The sequence below is a fragment of the Camelus dromedarius genome, chromosome 20 (genome assembly GCF_036321535.1).
Source record: "Camelus dromedarius isolate mCamDro1 chromosome 20, mCamDro1.pat, whole genome shotgun sequence".
In the NCBI taxonomy this organism is placed as follows: Eukaryota; Metazoa; Chordata; class Mammalia; order Artiodactyla; family Camelidae; genus Camelus; species Camelus dromedarius.
Genome location: NC_087455.1, coordinates 10,518,831 through 10,539,819, shown reverse-complemented (window position 1 = coordinate 10,539,819; position 20,989 = coordinate 10,518,831). Strand labels below are relative to the sequence as shown.

At 51.4% G+C, this 20,989-nt stretch overlaps 1 long non-coding RNA gene across 12 annotated transcripts in view; it reads left to right on the top strand.

Annotated features, from left to right (window-relative positions):
• LOC105096446 (uncharacterized) overlaps positions 1 to 20,989 on the top strand; it is a 232,075-nt gene that overhangs the window by 149,191 nt on the left and 61,895 nt on the right. For 9 of the 12 annotated variants that reach the window (XR_010377015.1, XR_010377017.1, XR_010377022.1 and 6 more), the window contains exons 3-4: positions 10,509 to 10,722; positions 14,620 to 14,760. This is a non-coding gene — a long non-coding RNA (uncharacterized LOC105096446). Of the gene's footprint in view, positions 1 to 10,508; positions 10,723 to 10,891; positions 11,109 to 12,914; positions 13,078 to 14,619; positions 14,761 to 20,989 lie in introns of all 12 variants that reach the window. The other 3 variants (XR_010377013.1, XR_010377014.1, XR_010377016.1) reach the window with 2 other exon arrangements.

Sequence of the window (20,989 nt, the reverse complement as noted above, 5' to 3'; positions counted from 1 at the left end):
TCTTCCTGGTGTTAGTCCAGCAGAGGCAGCAGGACTGCAGACCCTGTGCAGAGGGGGCTCCCTGCCCACTCTCCTCATGGCCAGTAAAACTAGGAGACTTCCAGGTGAGGACGGGGATCAGTTAACATGGAGCCTTTGCTGGCCTTTCTTCTGGATTTGTGCAGCTTAGAAATGCAGGGGAGACTGCACTTCTTTCTGTGGAACTGCCCCGTCCACACCCACTCTCCCCAGGTGCGGCGCTGGTTGATTCCAGGTCTGTGACTCACTGCCGTGTGCTGTCCTCCTCTCCTGGGTGATGGAGAGCATTCAATGGCGGGGACCTGTGTGTGTCCTCAGCCTGCAAGTCCATTCTTGGGCAAGGCAGATATTCTGCTACACTTGCTAAGGCTTTCCATACCTAAGAGGCACCAAAGGGTTCCCCGGCAGGGCCCAGTCTAGCGTCTGGTGCCCCAGGTCGTTGCTGCCCCTCCTCTGTGTCTGTGCTGCAGGGGCAGTGGCACAGGGCTCAGCACAGACCGGAGAGCCTGGGTTCGAATCCTGTCTGGATCGCTTAGCTCAGTAACTTCATATAAGCAACATAAGTATGTGTACCCTCCCTTTTCTCTCTCTGAAATGATGTGGTGAATGGATTTCACAAATGGTCCAGCTTTTCACCTATTCCCCGTCTCTCCAATGCTGGACTCAGTTCTCTGACTTGCTTTGTTAAGTGTTAACAGACACCCTGCAAGGAGAGCTTTGGAAAAGTGTACTCTGCCTTCACCACGGGAAGGACGTCTCCAGGCTCGCCTTATGGTTCCAGGAGGATGAGAGACCCGTGGAACATAACCAGGGTGCTCCAATTCTCCTACTGGAGACCAGCCCAGACCAGCTGACAACCAGTCAACTCCCAGACAGCTGGGTGAGCCCAGCCAAGACCTTCAGAGCTACCTGCCTGGCCACCCAGGCTCATGGACACTTAGTGCTTATGCTGCTGGCGTTTTTGTTATGCAGCACTTTTTGGTGATAGACAGAATGGGAAAGTGATAAGGACTATTAGATGAGTTGAATTCTACAAGGGCAGGGGTTGCCCGGTACCACGTGCATTGCCTGATACATCAAATCCTTGTTGAATGGTTAAGTGATCTGATAAGGATAAATCAGGTAACACCTCTTGTGAACATGACCGACATAATGCCCGTTCCTGCTACTCAGAGCATCTCTAATGGGCGGGGATCACTGCCATTTCTCAGTTCACTTGGTTTTCTATAGAAGCAGAGGTGCCATTAGTGGTTATACATAGAGCAAGGGAGAGAGGTGGGGGAGGGAGGGAGAGAGAGAGAGAGAGAGAGAGAGAGAGTTGGGCAGTAGAGTAGCTGAGGTCCTGGTTTTAAGAACCTAAAAGGTAAATGTGTCTGTTGATCTGCTGGGTACTTTGGGCCCCAAACCCCGAGGCAAGCCTGTTATATTCCTCAAGGGGAAAATGATTTGACACAGATATCAGTTTAAGAACTTACCAGGGATGAGCTAGAGAAACGGCAGCCCCCGTATGTTGGGCATTTGCTCCCCACCAGGCACTTTTTTGGCCACTCCCATTTGATTCTCACTGCATGACTCCGCAGGGAGGAATTGCCCTTCCCATTTGAAAGATGAAGAAACTCAGCTCAGAGACATCAAGTGAATTACCAGGGGCACACAGCTAAGAAGGCAGCAGCGTGAGCGTTCATAGAAGTCCAGGGCTGCCTGACAGCAGGCTAGTCTCTTTTCAAGCACATCACGTTCTGCAGGGACCTTAGCTGGCACCCAGGCCAAACCCTTCATTGTCTCTAACGGGAAGGGGCCAAGGTCACATGCTGTGACCAGGTTACCTGACACCCTTTCTAGGGCCCTCGGTGTGTTGGGTTGAGATCTCATGGGTCAGCGGGCATCTCGGAAATGCCTTGATCAGTTTCCCGTGAAGGCACTGTCAGTTTCCTGGGCTCCACATCGGCTCCTTTAAATACACGACGTAGAACAGCAGAGCCGCTGCGTGTGTGCCGTTTCCACCCCACCGAGGAGCTGCCTGCCCAGGGAAACCCCATCCTGGCACCGCCTCGCCCGTCCTCCCGCCTGCCAGCTCACAGAGTGAGAGCGGGGCCAGCGCCAGGAAGGTCAGGGGCCTCGGCTCAGGCCAGCGCTGGCTGGGCAGGAGGCGGAGGGAGCAGCGGGCAGAAGCCTTGCTTGGCCAGCCGCCCCGGGCACCTGCCATCCTTGTGTGTTTGCTCAGCGGGTCGGGAGAGGAAGCAGGATGCTTTCTGTTGGGCCCTGGGCGTTCCGGGCCTCGGGGGCCAGCTGCTGGAGCTGGCAACTCCTCTGAGGAGCTGTCTCCTGCTTTCTCTGTATCTCCCTCTCTCAGCTACCTGCCAGGCAGGTAATAATCCCACCAGCACCTGATGTCACCCTGGGGAGACGGCAGGAGGCCCGGGCACCGTGCGTGGAACAAACACTGGCAGGGTGCCCGGGAGCGTGGCATCAGGCACTGTCAGCCCCAAAAAAGAGAGGCCCCCCTCCGGTGGCACCCCAGGCCCCTCCAAATGGCCTGCCTCCCACCACTTCCAGCCCACGTGTGCCATGTCAGCAGGTGTTTGCTGCAGTTCTGGCAAGGACCTCCAGTGACACACTGCCGGCCTTCGCATAGACACTAGGAGCGATTTAAATGCATCCGGAGTTTCAGTGCCGCTCCCTTCCTGGTAGAACCGTGTGAGAGATTGGCTCCGAGGCCACTTCTTAGGACGAGAGGATCCGTGCCCTGATAAAACAGAGCGTTACAGTAAACAATGCATTGAGAGCTTTATGGTTTGCAAAACACTTTCACGTCCACTGGTTCACCTCGGGTCTCCTACACTCTGTGAACGAAGCGTTATTAATAGCCCCATTTTGCAGGTGAGGTAACTGAGGCCACGAGTGCTTAGGTAGCTTGCTCTGTGCCTTACAGGTGGGGTAACATCACCACAGAGACTAGAAGCCAGATCTTCCCTTAAAAAATCCGGACTTCTTTCTAATCACTGTTTAATATTAGCAGACATTGAAGAAGACGTGGGTTTGCTATCCAGGGAGTTTGCACTCAGATAAAATCGAGTAGAGAGAAAGGAATTAACGTTTCCTTGAGCTGCTTTTTGTTTAGGCTCTACCGTGTGCAGTGTTCCATTTGGTCTCTCGAGGCAGGTATTATTTGCCTCCATGTTACAACCAAGGAAGCCGGGGCTCCCAGAGGTGAAATGTCTTTCCCCTAGTTCCACCTACTGTGGACCCCACAGAAGAAGCTGGACCCAGGCCTCTCTGCCTCCAGCGCCTACCCTTCCTCTGCACAGGCCATGCAGCCTCCTGCTGAGACCCCGTGTGCAGGACAGGGGGGCGGGGTGCAGGCAGGGGCAGCTCCCAGGGCGGCTGACGCTCTGCTGGTCCTTCCCCAGGAAAAGCTCAAACACCAGCCTTCGCTTTATAGCGTCCCAGCCACCCTCTGGTCCAGCGTCATGGGTCTGTGGTGTGGAGGAGAGGCCTTGTGCATCCGCTGCTCCAGTACCCTGTACCCTCACTTGCCAACTGAGAAGATGCTGGAGAGGGATGGAGCTTGGAGTGGAATCTGAGACCCCTGCCTCCTGGTCTCCCTCTCTGCTTCCTCTGATCACCTGGAGCTCTCCTAAGGGTTGGCTGTTGTGACTCTTGATCGCAAGCTGCTACTCATCATACCCGAAGTTCCGTTTATGCACGAGGGTCCTCAGAGGCAGGCCCCAGGCGTGACTGTGTCTTTGGGGCTGGCCCGACACTGGGGCTGGGGGTCTGTGGCTCCCACTCTGCCCATGTGGCCGAGGGCAAGCTGCCTGTTGTCTCTCTCTTTTTAACTTATTCTTTTTTTTTTTTTTTAAATTGAGAGTGTGGTTGATTTACAATGTTGTACTAGTTTCAGGTGCACAGCATAGTGATACAGTGTTTTTACAGCTCCTCCTCCATCAAGTGGCTGTTTCCTTCCCCCCGTTGTGTTCTCCTGCAGCAGTGACAGTGGGTGCTAAGAATGTGCCAGGCTTTCCCGTCCCCCACGGTGGTGATTCCCCTGGGAGCTGGCATGATGCACGATTTTGCTGGAGGTAGGAGGCCTGTGTCGTGGGCTTACCCCCGACCTGCCACTGTGCTGATGGGCTGACCTGCCGGTGATGCTGACAGAGCTGAGGTGTGGGGGTAAGTCAGGTGTCTAAGCTCACCATCCATGATGGAGTCAGGAGGGGAGCCCAGGCATTCTGTCTATAGGTCCCACGTGGGGCCCCGCACTCCTGTGCCCTGCCGTGAGCCTCTGCCCTGTCTTCATCCTGGGGAGACCCTGGGATCCTGCCTCCACAGGCACGCAGTGTGATCGAGTGTCTGGCTCCCAGCAGGTGTGAGTGCACGTTGGGTGAGAGGAGAGATGAGTGAGCGAACGTTCTGAAAAGCAGACAGCCCTTTGGCTTCCCACGGGCACAGCGGCACAGAGAGTGGCTCTGAACTGGCTGCCCCCTGCCGAGGTGCCTCTCCGGGCCCCCTGAGGCCCCCCTGTGCAGCGGCCACACCTGGGCCCTCCTGCTGGCTGCCCCGGGCCGGCAGCCCCTTGCTGTGCTCACCGCAGCCCTCCCTCCGCGGCCTCCCCGTTCCCGCCCTCTGTCCCGCCACGGGCTCCCGCCAAACCAGCCCACAACGGCCTCCTTTTGTTCTCCCATCTCAGTTTCAGGCAGGTCTCCCGCTTGCCTCGCACCCCCCTCTGAGGCCTTGACGGGTGGCCAGCTGAGCTGGCCGAGCGCACGGCCCGGGGCGGGAGCCAGGGCCCTGGCGGCCACTTCCCGCCTCGCTGGCTCCCTGGACCTGGCTGTTCTGGGGCCCAGGCACCCAGGGACAAGAAGTGCCCGGATGCTCGCCTGGGCTGGCATGGATGTTCATCCGGGGCTGCCAGAGCCCAGAGTCCTTTCTCAGGCCTCGCCCAACGTGAGGCTCTCAGCACAGCCCACGGCCTCCGGTCCCCATGGAGCAGACCCCTGGGTCCTGAGCTCTCTTGGGGAGGCAGCACGAGGTAGGGGGTGGAGCACAGGCCTTGGCTCCAGACCTGTGTTGAGCATCTCACTCTGCCGTCACCCGCCCTGTGGGACTTGCGCTCCCTGTGCCTCAGTTTCCCCTTCTGTAAGCGGGAAGAATAGAACGCCTAGTTTACGGACCAAGCGCTGTCGGTTAGCACCTTGGGCCTGGTACGCAGCTGCTGGGTGCGCCGTGCCTGGGTGGTGAGCGTCACTGTAGTTGTTAAGACATCTGAGCACCAGGAAGAGAAGGAGGCCGTGCACAAGCCCAGCCTGGCCTCCGGAGGCTGGGCCTCATCCCCTGCACCACTGGGTGCCTGCCCCGGTCACCCCTGCAGAACATCCATGTGAGAATGAGGGGTTGTCTGTTCTCATTTTGTAATTTTAAAAGTAATACATGGTCACTGTATGGTTTAGGAAACTCAGATAAGCAAAAGGAAAAACTAAAAACCATTTGTAGTTCTTTTGCCCAGATATGTGTAGCCAGGTGCACACACACGCATGGGCTTAGATGATGACGGACTGAGTGTTCGTGTCCCCCCGGATCCCATAGACTGAAGCCCTGCCCTCCGGTGTGATGGTATTTGGAGGTGGGGCCTTTGGGAAGTGATTAGAGTTAGATGCGGTCATGAGGATGGAGCCCTCGTGGTGTGATTAGTGCCCTTACAGAAAGAGAAGGAGAGACTGGTCTCTCTCTCCATGAGAGCACGGGGAGAGGCTATGTGAGGATGCAGGGAGGAGGTGGCTGAGTACAAGCCTGGAAGTGGGTTTCATTAGGAACTAAGTCAGCTGCACCTTGATCTTGGACTTCCAGCCTCTACAACTGTGAGGAACAAATTCCTTTGTCTAAGCCTCCTAGTCTATGGTATCTTGCTACAAAGCGTCCCAAGCATGCTAGTACACGCATGCATGGGAATAGCCAGTTTTGTAGTAATATATAAGACACGTAGTATAGTTCACATACTCACATACGTTCTCGCATATACATGTATTTGGACAAGTATTTGTTCCTGGCTTTTGCCATTTAACAGGTGAATATTTTTCCTGTTAGTATTTAAAGGCCACATGTTTTGTCATATACAGACATACCCATTTCGCAGATGAGACAGTTGACCCACTGAGAAGCAACATAAGTCCCTCAAGTTGACCCAGCTGCTTCGGGCACAGCTGAACCCCAGACACTTGTCCGTGAAGGTCTTGGTGGTTCCCCAGGGCAGAGTGAGCAAGACGCTAAGTTCCATGAGAACAGGGACTGTGTCAGCTTCAGTCACCAGTGTCTCTCCAGAACCTCCCACGTGGTGGGGTTATTGAGTGAATGCATGAAGTTAAGTCCCCTTCCTTTTTGATCCCATTTCTTGCATTCAGCATGTCTTTCCAGGTGGCCCCCCTCACTGGCTTGTGTGCTCCTTAGGCCAGGACCATGTCGGATTAACTTTGAATCCCTCAGCTCACATCCAAGTCCTGACCCGGAGCAGGTGCTCAGTAAATGCGTATTGGATTGTGGAAGCCGGGATCTCTCCGGATTTGAGGCAGTGTCCTCGCCGCAAAGCTATTCTGAACTCTTTCATCGCACGCAGAGGTCAAGTTCCCCAGACCTATCGAGTTGCCAGTGATCTTCCTACCATCGTTGATCCAGGAGCAACTTGGACATAAGCCCCTGCCTGTCACACCTGGGCTTGGCACACCTGGGCTGTTCCGGAACAGACCTCACGGCTGGGGGTTAAGTGACACCTGGAGCGGTGGTGAGCCCAGGCACCTCCTTTTGGTGAATCTCCCGGGCTGCGTGGCGGGTGGCTGGTAGCTGGCAGCGTTGGGACCCTTGGCACTGCCGCGCTCTTGCGTCCTCTGCCAGCGGGGCCTTTGATCCCCTTGGGGGCCGCCTGCCCAGCCGAGCGCATTGTAGGCAACAAAAGCTGCAAAAAGCAGCACAAATAACATGAAAACGACCCAGGAACTGCCAGAGAGCTCATCACCCTGTTTCCTGGTGGTCGTTATGGGGGTGGGAATGCGTGGGGAAGCATTTCTGGTCCTCGTGATGGCCTGCACTTTGCACAGCCTCCTGGTGCAGCCGATGCTGCATTAATGAATCTAGCAATCCCGCCTCTCCTCGGAGCGACAGCTTTCTCATGTGTAAAGTGGGTTTAGTAAGACCAAACTCAGCGTTCTTGTGAGGACGAGATGAATCGAGATACACCAGGTGCCTACTGTGTGGTCATCTAATAATAGTAACAACAGTCATCGTAACAGCAGCAGCGAGTACACACTGAGCGTTTATTGTGCGCCGAACACCGTTTCAGTTGCTTTGTGTGTATTAACTCATTTAATCTTCGTAATGACCCTTTGAGGTGGGTCGTACTGTTATCTCCATTGTACAGATGAGAAAAACTAAAGCTCAGAGATGTTAAGTAACTTCCTCAAGGTCACACAGCTCACAGGATGTCAAACCAAAACCCAAAATCAGCAGTCTGGTTGTAGAGCGTGTGTATAACCACCTTGCCATGCATTTCTTCCTCCTTCTCTTAACTATCATGTTTCCCTATTGATTATGATGGTGATGACTACCATGATGATGATGATGGTGGTGGTGGCGGTGACAGTGGTGGGACAGTGGAGGGCATTCCTTTACTTTGCATGGCGACCTGCTTCTTGCTGGAATTTCAAACTCCTTTTCGTATCTGATCCTCAGAACAAGGCTGGGAGAAGGAGTGAGTTTTGAGATCTGAGGAAACTGAGCCATAAGGGGTGGCCGAAGACAATGCACCTGTGCTGTTGGAGCTGGGGGAGCAGGTGGGGGAGGGGCTGTCCTGGCCCACTCAGGCTGGAGCCTCTGCTTCCTCATGCTGGGGCCCCAGCAAGGATGTGGGGCTACAGCAGGAGGCAGGTGGAGAGTCACCCCTACTCCTGCTGCCTCCTTGGATGTTGGCCACAGTCAGTACAGTGGTGACCTCAGACCTGCTCATGAACACGGTGGAATCACAGCTCCCCTTCCCTGCGTGTGCGCACTCGTTTATTTCATTCATCCCACGGTGACCGTAGGAAGTCCATATAGTTATCACTGTCGTTGTCCAGACAGTATCGAGGATTTATTGCCCCAGTAATGCCGAGTAACAGACACCAATGGGGTATCAGTGGCTTCTGATAACAAGTGTTTATTGTTCACACATCTGGGTGGTTGGCCGAGGGGCTCTGTCAGTCTTGGCTGGGCTCCCCCCCGTGTCTGGGGCTTGGCTGCCGTTGGCCGATCCAGTTCATCCAAGTGTGTCTGGGGTGTCTCGGCTCTGCTGTGTGTCTTTCATCTCCTTCTGGTTCCAGCAGACTAGCCGGGAATGTCCTTCTCCCGGTGAGGGCGGAGGGCAGGGGCGAGACCAGGTCTGCTGAGTAAGGTGTTTTCAAGCTTCTGCTTACCTCTCCTTTGCTACCACACCCTTGGCTGAAGCAAACGACACAGCCAATCCCAGGGTCAGAGTGGGAGGGCCCTGAAGAGGGCAAGGATGCAGCCATGGGGGAACGAATCGGGACCCTTTTTGCAACTGATCACAGAAGACATCATCTCAGGGGACCCCCAGACGTCTCTGGGCTTTGCCGTCATCCTTACTTAAAAATAATTGCACCATTAGAAGGAGATTGGCAGGCATGGGCCCAGGCCCAGTGCCCAGCGCTTCCCTCGCAGGAGTCGGCAGTGTGATTTCCGAGGCTGCACGGGTCTGGGGCGCTCTCTCAATATCGCCTGGCCAAGAAGGGGCTCAGCCCGCACTGGGATGGCGCCTGCCTGTTTCCGGAATGGACGTGACGCTAAAGAGCCCAAGTGCGTGCCCGGGCTCTGCTCAGAGGAGAAACTCGCACCAGGTCTCTGACACGGTGTGTCTTGGGGCTGGAGGCCAGGAGGGGAGAAGCTGCAAGCCTCTTCTTCCAAGGGGTGCGGACCGGCTCTGGTTTCGCAGAGGCTAGAACATAGAGGATTCCCCTGGTAACCCTGGGAGCCTCTGGAAGAGGGTTCTGAAGTGTCCGCGTCATGGGGAGATGAGGCCCTTCTGCCATAAATCAGCCACAGCCTGCAGGTGAGGGCCTCGCCAGTTAAATTTCCAGCCTTGGGGATCGAAGCTGGGCAGGGACTCTGACTTTGAAAACGGCCTCCCAGTCAGTCAGTCCTCACTGGATGGTTGGAGCTCTTTCCCCTCCTGCTCTGCTCTGCTTCCCCGATGGAAGAGCCTCCAGGATTTAAAATGCCAAATTCAGTCTTTGACCTTAATCCCAGAGTCTCTTCCCTGTGGGGCGCGGCTCTCCACTCGCTGGCCTTGGGCCCCTCCCCACGCTTGTGCTGGCAGCCGAGAAGACACGTCTGAGGGTGGTTGCTGGGTGGCCGGGTTTGGAAGGCTGGGCAGCCATCTGCTTTGCTGGCCCGCCTCCCCTCCTCACCTCTGCTGGGCCGTGAACTTGGTGGTGGTTATCACCTGCATCTCTTTAGCCCCGACTTTGGCCTGATAGACGCTAGTGCAGAGCCTTGAACGAGGGAGATGGAAACAACAGACTCTCCCCCAACGCCCCAGCCCCCTCTATGCACCTACTCTGTGCCAGACATCAACCCAGATGTTTATTCACTTTTCCCAGTGAACTGAAGGTTTATAAGGAGGATGCCGTTTCATCTGCAAGAATGAGCATTCTCTTCCTCCTGGAAAACTCCTATTCATCCTTCTGTACTTAGCCACAGAGGCCCCTTTTCCATAAGGCTTCCCTTGTCCCCTCACTGGGGTTGCTGCCTCTCCCTTTAGGACCACCATGCCTCCAGGGCTTTGTCTGAGCCTGGGGAGCATTTCCAGCCCTGCTCTGGTTTATCGTGTGTGTGAGCCCTTTGGAGGCAGCAACGGCAGCTCCTTTACTTATCTCAGCGTCCCCAGTGCCTGCCACAGCGCCAGGCACACGAGTAGACTTGTGTGTGCAGAGAGGACATGACTGTGTAAGCAGAGATACCCTCACTCAGTTCCACAAAGGCCTGGGCTTCAGACCCCTTGGCTCTGGCTTGGAAGCTGGAATAATGCGCAACGGTCACACCCAGCACCGTCTACGGACAAAGCCTGTTGCTCAGTGCACGCAATTCGACCCTCATTCTTAGCAAATTTGTGTCCCAGTGGAAAGAGCCCAGCCTTAGAATTTGGTAGACTCAGATCGAACCCTTTCTCTGCCTTTTCTCAGCTTGTGACTTTGAGTAAGTCACTTCGGCCCTGTGCCTCAGTTTTCCCACCTGTAAAATGAACATGGAAGCATTTGCTTTGCCCGACCTGTTGAAAAGAGTAGAGATGATGTGTTTAAAGCCCTGGTGTGAGCCGAAATTATTATCGTGATCATCTTTTCTCTGAAAAGGAACCCCGTTGTTAGCATCTCTTGAGGGGGACAACAAAAGGGTCTGAGGCAAGGATACAGTTATCTGAGGCTTCCCTGCCTTTGTTTTCTGTCTTGCAGGCGCAGTGCCTTCCTCGGAACACAGCAGTAAGCCCGCCGGCTACTCCAGCCCTGCCTAGATTCCCAGGAAATCGGCAGGAAGAGAACCACCTGCTGCTCGCTGGCCTGCTGTTTCCTGGCAGTAGCTGTGGGAACACCCAGGGGCGGAGGACAAACACATTACACACGGGGACTTCCATCCTCCAGGCGGAAAGATGCCTGCACCTTGCACTTGGTAAGTCTTCCCAGTAGGGGCGTACCTGCTAATTGAGCCTTCTCTGGCTCGCGCTTGTAGGGGGCTCAGGGATGCTGTGGGACCTTTAGGACTGTGCTCCTTCCCCGGATCCTCCCTTTTTCCTCCCTGTCTTTCCTCCTTTGGCACTTACGGGGCTTTTACCCTACAGTGGGCACAATGCTCTGTCCTGGGAATAAGATGATGAGCGACACGTGGTGCAAGAGAAAGACAAGTCAACACGCTTGGGTGGCTCAGTAACCGTCTCCCCAAGATACCCACATCCTAATCCCTGGGACCTGTGACTGGCACCTTCCGTGGCAAAAGGACTTGGCAGACTTGGTTAAGTTAAGGATCTTGAGATGGGAAGACTCTCCTGGATTACCCAGGTGGGCCCAGTGTCCTCACAGGCATCTTTGTGTTTTGTTTTGTTTTGTTTTTTCGACGGAGGTACTGGAGATTGAACCCAGGACCCCATGCATGCTAAGCACGGGCTCTACCACTGAGCTATACCCTCCCCCCAGCATCTTTATAAGAATGAGGCAGAGGGAGATTTGATGACCCAAGAGAAGAAGGCATTGTGACCGTGGAAGCGAGGATTAGAGTGATGCCACCAGGAGGCAGGGAATGCCCGCAGTCTCTAGAAGTGGGAGAGGAAGGGAACATCTTTTTCCTTGGAGCCTCCAGAAGGAACCAGCCCTGCTGACACCATGATTTTAGACCCTGAGTCTGGACCGTTAAGTGTTTGTCCAAGTAAAGGAGTCAGGATTCAAGTGAGGTCCTCTGATTCCCCAAGCCCTTCCTCCTTACACTCTGCCTCCTCCCATGAGCAGCTTGCTGAGGTTGTGAAAGGCAGTTCAGATGCTTACAGGAAAATGGAAGAAATGTGAAATACAAGGGACCTTGCCTATTTATACTAATTAAATGAAGAAACAATTTAAACATCACCATCCATTGCTGTAATGAGGCTGGAGGACAGCAGGTGCACGGACGTGCTGCCCCTGGCAATGGCGAGAATGCTGGGAGTGGGTTTTGTTAGCACAGGGTGCAGAAACAGCCTTGATAGTGTCTGTGTATTTTCATTCTGTTACCTCACCTCTCAGTTTCATCCTAAGGGGATAATTCAAAGGAAGAAAAAAACTATTTTGTGAAAATATCTATTAAATCATGATTTTTTTTTTTTTACTTTTGATTATGGAACATTTCAAACCTCCACAGAAATAGAAATAATAGAATGAACAACCCTTTCCCATGGCCTGGCTTTAGCAATTATAAACATTTGCTTTATTTACTTCATTTTTTTCTAATGTATTTTCAGATAAATTATAAGTATTTAATTTCCAGATGTTTCAGTGTAACTTTCGTTATGATAGTAAAAAGTTGAAACCAAACTTGATTAAGTGGAAAATGATCAAATAAACTATGATTATCCACTTGGTACAATATTACAAGATCCTCAGAGTGATCATTTTTGAAGTTCTCATTACAGGCTCTTAGAACTCTCTACTTTCCCTTTCTATGACTTACCATGATTTTTAATAATTTAATTGTCTGGCTATTGAGTTAATACCTGTCTTCCATACTCATCTGGTGGGGACAGTGCCCATTTTGGCCACCATTTTGTACTGACTGCCCAGCACAGTGCCTGGCATATAGCAGGTGCAAAATAAAATTGGTCGAATACATGCCAGATGAGCATTTTTAGGTCCTTGAAGTAACGTGCTGAGTGATGCAAGCAAAACACGTAACCTCGTGTGAACCTGATGTGAAAATGAAAATGCCTGTGCGTACGGATGGCTTCTAGGAGGCAGCTCTGGAATGTCACGTCATGCCAGCATGATGGGCAGTGTGGCTGGGATTCGTCCCTCCTGCTTCCTTTCCTCCGTGTCGTGGCTACGCGGTTGTAACCGTGCGGGAGTCCATCCCTGCCATCACCGAGGCAGCCACTGTCACACGTCCTGCTTGCCTCGTGCCGTCCGGGAGAAGAGGCGCGTCCGCTTGGAGTGGGAAGACTTGGTTTTGAAGCTGTTGCTCTCCTTTCTGCCCCTGCGGGACACTGAGCAATCTCTGAACTTCTGAGAGTTTGGTTCCTTCAAGTTGAAAATGTGATAATGGTACCTGCCCCCCTGCATTTCTGTAATTAAATGAAAGAACGAATGTCTTGTTGACGGAAGCACTTTTGTAACGTGTTCCAGAGCTAGCTGCTCCCCATCCTTCTCCGCCAGGACACCTGACCCCTGGGAACTCAGGGGGGGGCCCTGATGTTCTGCCCTGATGCCCCCTGGATGGAGAAACAGTGAGTGGTCCCACGGAGGGGCACAGTGCAGCCAGGTGACCATCTGAAAATCCCTGCTGACGGTAAACAGGGAGGGGACAGCTAATTAACTCAAAGTGCTTCCATCTTACTAATTGGTGGGTCCATCAGTCACCCGACAGTATTTCCTGAGTGCCTACTGCAGACGGGTTGTGTATTCATCAGCCCTCAGTGGCTGCTGACCCCACCTGGACTCTGGACTTTTAGGTGGCACTAGAGTCTGGACACCTTGTGCTTAGGGTGGTGATGGAGGATAAGGGCGGTTCGGCCAGTGGATGAAGGGCAGCCTCGTGACTTTATAAGAAGAGCTTTTAGTCCAGGGATCCTAGCTGACTCTTCCCCTCCTTTCTTCCAAAGGATCCTGCCAACATGCTTGAGCCCAGATGAGCTTCCCAGGGCTGCCACCACCAAGTACCACACACTGGGTGGCTTACTTAACAGAATTGTCTTCTCTCACAATTCTGGAGGCCAGTGTCCAAAATCAAGGTGTTGGCAGGATTCTGCTTCCTGAAACCTGTAGGGTGCGGACCCTCCCTTGTCCCATCCTAGTTTCCGGTGCCACCAGCAACTCTTAGGGTCCTCACTCCAGCCTCACATGGACTTCTTCTCTGTGTGTGTCTGTGAGTCTCTGCATCTCTCTCTCCTTATAAGGACCCCAAGTCATTGGATTTAGGACCCATCGTAATCCAGCAGGGCCTCATCTTCACTTGATTACATCTACAAAGACCGTTTCTCAAAATAAGATCACATAAGATGACATAAGATCACTTTTTGGGGGACGCAGTTCCATCCATAACAGAGCCCAAAGCAAAACCAATTCCTCTAGCTCTTCCTGGCCCCCAGCACGATTCACCCGAGGACCACTGCTTGGCTTGCACAGATGGGACTTATTTTTTCATGGTCTGGACAGCACACCCTCCACCTTTAATTCCACAGCATTCCTGTTGTGCATTTACTCAAACACGCTGTCCGCTTGGCACTGTGTGTTTGCCCCTCCTCTGAGCCGCTGGGAGGCTTTCTTCCTCTTGGCCGTGGTCAGATACCACATCTTCTTTCTGCCTTTGTTCTCTGGACTCTCCCAGCCGCAGGGCTATGAAATGGTAGTCGCTTGGCTGCGTGCTCTTAGAAGATGCCGCGCACCTGCACAAGTTCTTGCCTCTCCTCCCTGCCTCACCTGTCCTTACCTGGCCACCACCAACTCTTCTCCTTTCACAGCACAATTCAGAGAATAATCCACACCAGCTGCCTTGGGGATTCTTTTATAGACCCACACCCCAGCCCGCACCCTCCCTGCTTTTAGTTAATACCCTTCCGCCTCAGGTGAATGCTCTCATGTCTTCCTGGTCATTCCTTGGCTTAGAAAATCCTGGGGGGCACTGGCTGAGCTTCAGGAAATGCTCCATCTGGGCACTGAGAGATGGGTGGACACCCCCGGGGAGAAATGTGGTCCAACAGCAAAGAGCAGGAAGGAGGTTAAATGGTTCGGAGGGCATCCCGGTGGGGATGTCGTTTCTTTCTCTGCTGGGAATGGGGCCACGGGAAGCTTCTAGGCAGATCTGACGTGTGTTTTACCTGGATCGTTCTAGCTTGCTGGCTGGAAACGGACTGAAAGTGGCGAAGGTGGAAGCAGACGGACCAGTCAGGAGGCCGCTGCAGAGATCCAGGGAGGGGATGATGGCGGCCTGGATGGACGCGTGGCTGCAGAGGAGACTGCGAGAAGTCACCAGGTATGAATATATCCTGAAGGTAGAATTTGCTGGTGGATTGGATCTGGGGTGTCAGATAAAGGGTGATCCTGAGGCTTTGCCCGGATCACCTGGAGAATGAAGTTTCCATTTATTCATACGGGGCATCAGCGAGGGGAGCCAGGCAGTTGGGTTGGTGGGTAGTGGTGGGTTCGTGATGTTCAGTCAGACATTGTTACACGTACAAGTGGAGACATTCAGGAAGCCGCTGGGTACATGAATCTGTGGGGTGAGGGTTAATTTCACAGGTCGGCTTGGCTAGGTACCCAGACCAGGTGGTTAGTCGGACGCCAGTTTAGACATCACTGTGAAGGTGTTGTTTTTTGGATGAGGTTGGCATTTACATCAGTAGGCTCTGAGGGGAGCGGATTACCTTCCATGATGTGCGGGCCTCATCCAATCAGTTGATGGCCACGAGAGGAAAAGACTGAAGGCCCCGAGGAAGTGGAATTCTGCCTTCAGACTTGAGCTGTGATATCTGTTCTTTCTGGGGTCTCCATCCTGCTGGCTGACCCTGCAGAGTTTGCACTTACCAGCGTCCATCTCTGTGTGAGCCAATCCCTTGAAATAATCCGTCTGTCATCGCTCTCTGCCTTGAGAGTATGAGGAGGGCAGGTGTGGGCAGGGGGGAGCGGTCGGTCCATCAGGCCCTCCAACCCAAGTCAAGAGATGCGGACACCGTCTGTGTGTGTCGTGTTCACTGAGCACTTACTGTGTGCTGGGCATCCCCCATTACTGGACGTGATCTCTTCTTAAAACCAGAGCCATCTGTCTCCTTATTTTTTCTGGAAGCTTGGGAAATGATCCTGGCGGGGTCACCTCTATATTTAACTGATGTTTTGCAATTCCCGTGTCCCAGCTCCTCCGGAGTTCTGGGCAGCAGAATGGCACTGGCCGTTCCTTCTCCTGTGTCAGAAACTGATGATTCCAGCATCTTCCTTCCAGATCACTTTAGTTTCCCTAACCTCCAGCCTCTTGAAGTCATTTAGCATCCCTCGACACCCAGGAACCCATTTATTAAAGCCAGGGGAACCTCCTTTCCGGCATGTGTTCATAAAAATAGTTCTGCAATCCCAAGGAACAGGGTCATTTGAACTTGGTGACTTGAAAACTTTCGGGATGAATAATAAAAAGGGCAGGATTGTGGTAATGAATGTCCGGCACCATTTTGTTCCTTGTTTTGTGTGTGTATGTGTGTGTGTGTGTGTGTGTGTGGCAGAATGTTTAACCCATATTTTCCAAGAACTGTGTAGGTGGGTTGCTGGGGACAATTGATTTTTAGGGAAGTATTGTTCCTCTGGATGTGGAAACCATGAAGCAAAGAATAACATTGAGCAAGAGTCCTCCGGATGACCAGGCTGGAGCTAAATATGGTGCCACGTGTTTGGGCCCCTGTGTCCCATGCGCTGTCACTTGTGCCTGAGTTGGAGTTTGCTCTGAACTATGACCCCAGGAGTCTCATTCCTCATTCTTGCCAAATGTCAGATAGATCATCTACTTTCTTTTTTTAATTAATTAATTAATTAATTAATTAATTTCTAATTGACATAGTCAGTTACAATGTGTCAGTTGCTGGTGTACAGCACACTGTCCCAGTCATGCATACACATACGTATATTCATTTTCATATTCTTTTTCATTAAAGGTTATTATAAGATATTGAATATAGTTCCCTGTGCTATACAAAAGAAACTTGTGGTTTTTAAAAATCTATTTTTATGTATAGTAGCTAACATTTGCAAATCTCAAACTCCCAAATTTATCCCTTCCCACTCCCTTTCCCCCGGTAACCGTAAGATTGTTTACTATGTCTGCGAGTCTGTTTCTGTTCTGTGGATGAGTTCATAGAGTCCTTTTTTTTTTTTTTTTGTAGATTCCACATGTGACTGATATCATATGGTATTTTTCTGTCTCTTTCTGGCTTACTTCACTTGGAATGACAGAGATCATCCATTTTCCGAGACCATGACTGGTTCTAAATGAGGAGTGCAGCGTGGCAGGTGGAAGGGACACAGGCCTTTGTGTGAGGAATCCCGAGTCCTGATTCCATCCGGCCTCTGGCTTGCTGTGTGACCTTGGGCCAGTTTTCTCACCTCTCTGAGCAGTGTTGAGTCTGGGCTTCATCGTCTCAGAGGGGTGGGACTACAGCCAGCAGAGGGGTTACACGCCCTGAATGAAGGCTCCCCCCACTGCCCGCAGCATCCCACCAGCTGTTGTGCTGTGTGGGACCAGGGCTGCCAAATAAGTGTTTGAACTTTGTAATGACATTTTCTGAATTTTGAATGTAGGCAGTGAGGTCAGAAATATTTTAAACACGCTGTGGGTGAAACCTGTAGCCAGAAAGGGCCCACGGGCGTTCAGTTGGCAGCTCCACACGAATGCGCCGTTCTTCGTGGGTTATCACGGGCTGGGGGCCAGGGGCTCAGGGATGCCCATTTGAGTCTTTTTGGCTTGAAACCAGTACGAGTATTTTCAAGGAACTAGGGGAGCAAAGCCAGACTGGAAGCCAGGTCACGAGATCGCTGTTGCCTAGAGACCTAGAAGGAGCCATGGCCTTCCTTTCCTCGTGGGTAGAAACATCCGCCTGAGGCAGTGGACTCGGTCTGCTGACCTCCTTGGGATTTATCCCCAGATCCAGCCACCAGCCTTGTCTCTGCTTCCATGGATTCTATGGCATTTGGAGCTGGAGCGAATCAAATATTTGAGCATTTTCATGAAGTAGATATTTCAGTGTATTCATTTCTCACTCAACAATATTTCTTATAGCTCTTCTGCGTGTATATGTGCATACCTCACTCTTTTTTTTAAATTGAAGTTTAGTTGTTTTACAATGTTCTGTTCATTTCTGGTGTACAGCATAGTGATTCAGTTATACATACATATGTTCTTTTTCATTATACATTATTACAAGATATTGAATGTAGTTTCCCTGTGCCATACAGTAAGACCTTGTTGTTTATCTATTTTGTATATAGTAGTTTGCATCTGCTAATCCCAAACCCCCAATTTATCCCTCCCCAACCTTTCCCCTAATCATAAGTTTGGTAACCATAAGTTTCTGTGTCTGTGAGTCTCTTTCTGTTTTGTGAATAAGTTCATCTGTATCATTTATTTTTTTAGATTCCACAAATAAGTGATATCACATGATATTTGTCTTTCTCTGTGGCTCCTTTTTAACTGCTACATAGTATTCCATGGTTTTTTCCCCCCTAACTATTCCATATTTTTTTTAACATTTTTTATTGATTTATAATCATTTTACAATGTTGTGTCAAATTCCAGTGTAGAGCACAATTTTTCAGTTATACATGAACATATATATATTCATTGTCACATTTTTTTCTCTGTGATCTACCATAAGATCTTGTATATATTTCCCTGTGCTATACAGTATAATGTTGTTTATCTATTCTACATTTTGAAATCCCAGTCTACCCCTTCACATCCCCCGCCCCCTTGGCAGCCACAAGTTTGTATTCTATGTCTAGGAGTCTGTTTCTGTTTTGTATTTATGTTTTGTTTGGTTGGTTTTTTTTTTAGATTCCACATATGAGCGATCTCATATGATATTTTTCTTTCTCTTTCTGGCTTACTTGACTTAGAATGACATTCTCCAGGAACATCCATGTTGCTGCAAATGGCATTATGTTGTCGGTTTTTATGGCTGAGTAGTATTCCATTGTATAAATATACCACATCTTTATCCAGTCATCTTTTGATGGACATTTAGGCTGTTTCCATGTCTTGGCTATTGTAAATAATGCTCCTATTCCATATTAATGGACATTTTGTTTTTATCCATTTTCCTTCTTTATTTCTACTTCCCCTGATGTCATGCCATAGAGTTTTCATACCCTCCACTGCACTCCTTCTCTCTCTCCCTTCTTCCTTTTCTCCTTCCCTAGCACCTTTCCATCTCTGGATCCACTCATCGCCCTCCCTACAGATGCCAGGTGTATGGGGGAAAATCCTGAGATCTTGCCTTCAAGAGCTCCAATTCAACGGAAAACTTCAGAAAAAGCCCATTATGGAGATTTCTTAGAAGCAGGTTCTTCAACAGTCTTTTCAGGGGAGCTCTCTTTGGCTTTGTGGAGTCTGAGAATCACTGAGGCAGGTACCAGTCTTCCCAAGGAGGAGTCAGCCTTTGGACCATAACTGTGTCTGCTTCCTGGGACCTTGTAGGACCATCATTGCTGCCCACCCTCCCCTTTTTCCCATCACTAGAGGCTGTGGCTTAAGCAGAAAAACCCCAAGGTCGGCTCTGGAATGATGGCCAGGAGAAGGGGCGAGGTGCTCTCGTGGGCCTGGGTGGGGAGCTTTTTTCTTTGCTGTGGGAGCCAACAGAGCCTGGAACAAAGGTGCGAATCAAAAGTCAGCCTAAAAGGGATACAGAACCTCAGGTCTTCCTCCATGGAGGAAATTGAGTCAAGATGAATGAAAAGGGAGTGCAGGTGGTGTGTGGATCAGAGACAGATACAGAGAGGGGCGAGCGCCTACAGTCACAGTTCCTGGATTTTCCAAATGGGTTTAAAATGGGTATTTTGTGCTGGGAGCGCGACCCGAGCTCCCCTCTCCTTTCATCCTCTGCACTTTTCGCTGCTTTTCTTGCGAGTATCTTGACAGTCATCACGTTAACAGTCCACAGAACATCACTCTCTAGCAAACAGGCTTCTTGGAATGGCAGAATGAGCGTGCACAGTTTAGAGCTTATGCCTCAGAGTCCCACGACCTAATCTGCTCTTGGTTGCCTCGGTCACCTGGACAAGTTGTTTAAACAATGTGTCAGTTTTGTCCTGTGTCAAATGGGGAAAATATCGCTGTCTTCCTTCTGGGGATGTCGGAGAGGGCGCCGTGAGTTATTCCACGTGGAAACACCTAACCTAACCAGGGAATGGCTACCTGGAGCATAGTAAGTGCTCAATAACTATCACACACATGTGCACACGTGCACACACACACACACACACAGCTCGGATGTCTCCTTACCTGAGAGGCCTTTCCTGGTCACTCTGTATAAACAGTACCCCTTCCCCATCTCCCTCTTCTGTTCTTAACTGATTCCTATAACACGAATCACCATCTAACCCACTGTTACTTGTTAATTTGTCTGTTTGTTGACTATCTGCGACTCCCACCCGCTCTGGAACCCCACAGATGCCAAGATACCTGTTCCCTGTATTTAATGCTGTTATCCCTGGAACATGGGTAGATGCCAAGTAATTATGGGTTGAAAGGATGAGTCTCTATTTTAGAGACGACCTCCAGACCCAGGCTAGGCCCAGAGAGGTAAAGTGACTTGGTCAAGATCACCCAGCTACCAGCAATTGATGACCCTGAAATCGTATAAATCTAATGGTTTCAGTTCTAATTTGAACCATTCACATCTCCCTGCCGGTAAAACAAGACACAGGAAATCTAAGCAGAGTGCCTGCCGCGTGATCCCAGGACCCCCCCTCCTCAGCTGTGCCCCCACTTTTCTGAGCAGCACTCGGTCACCAGCACGTGCCTGCTCTCAGGGGAAGGCGCAGTCCTGAGAGGCTTGAGCGGGTGGCGGCCAGGCTGGCGGGCAGGTGTGGTGCCCTTTCCTGGGGGGCCGCCCAGCCCGAGGCAGGGAGCTGGTGTTCCGTGGAGGGCATCGCGTTCCTGGCCCGGTGCCTGTTTCTAGACTCGGTGGAACCTTCGGTGTCTCTCCCAGGGAGGGAGGAGGGGGTTGCAGGGATCTGAAAGGACAGGAAATTGTCTCCGTTTTCTGGACGTCGTCCTAGGTGTCCTCTGGTAGATTTTATTGTTTCCATTTTTTCCAGTGAGGAAACTGAGGTTTGGGAAGGTGGAAATACTGAAGCCGGGATTTGGGTCCACAAATACCGCGCATCCCTGCCCCCTGCTCGGGTGCTACCAGAGTTGGACTCTGAATCGTCAGCGTGTATTGAGCAATCAGCACGGGCTGGGTGCCAAGCCTCTTTTTTTTTTTTCTTGTTTGCTTGTTATGGTTTTTAAACTGTTTTCTCCAAAGCAGGGGACAGTGCTTGTCAGAGGTACATGCGGGAGGTTACTTCATCTGTTATCTCATGACTCTCTGGATGACGGCAGTGAGCTGTGGGGAAAGAGCCCGAGTGTTGGAGCAACACTGCCCTGAGTTCAGAGATGAGCCCAGCCTCTAAGTTGCTGTGTGATCTGTGTCGAGTAATCAGCCTCTCTGAGCCTCAGTTTC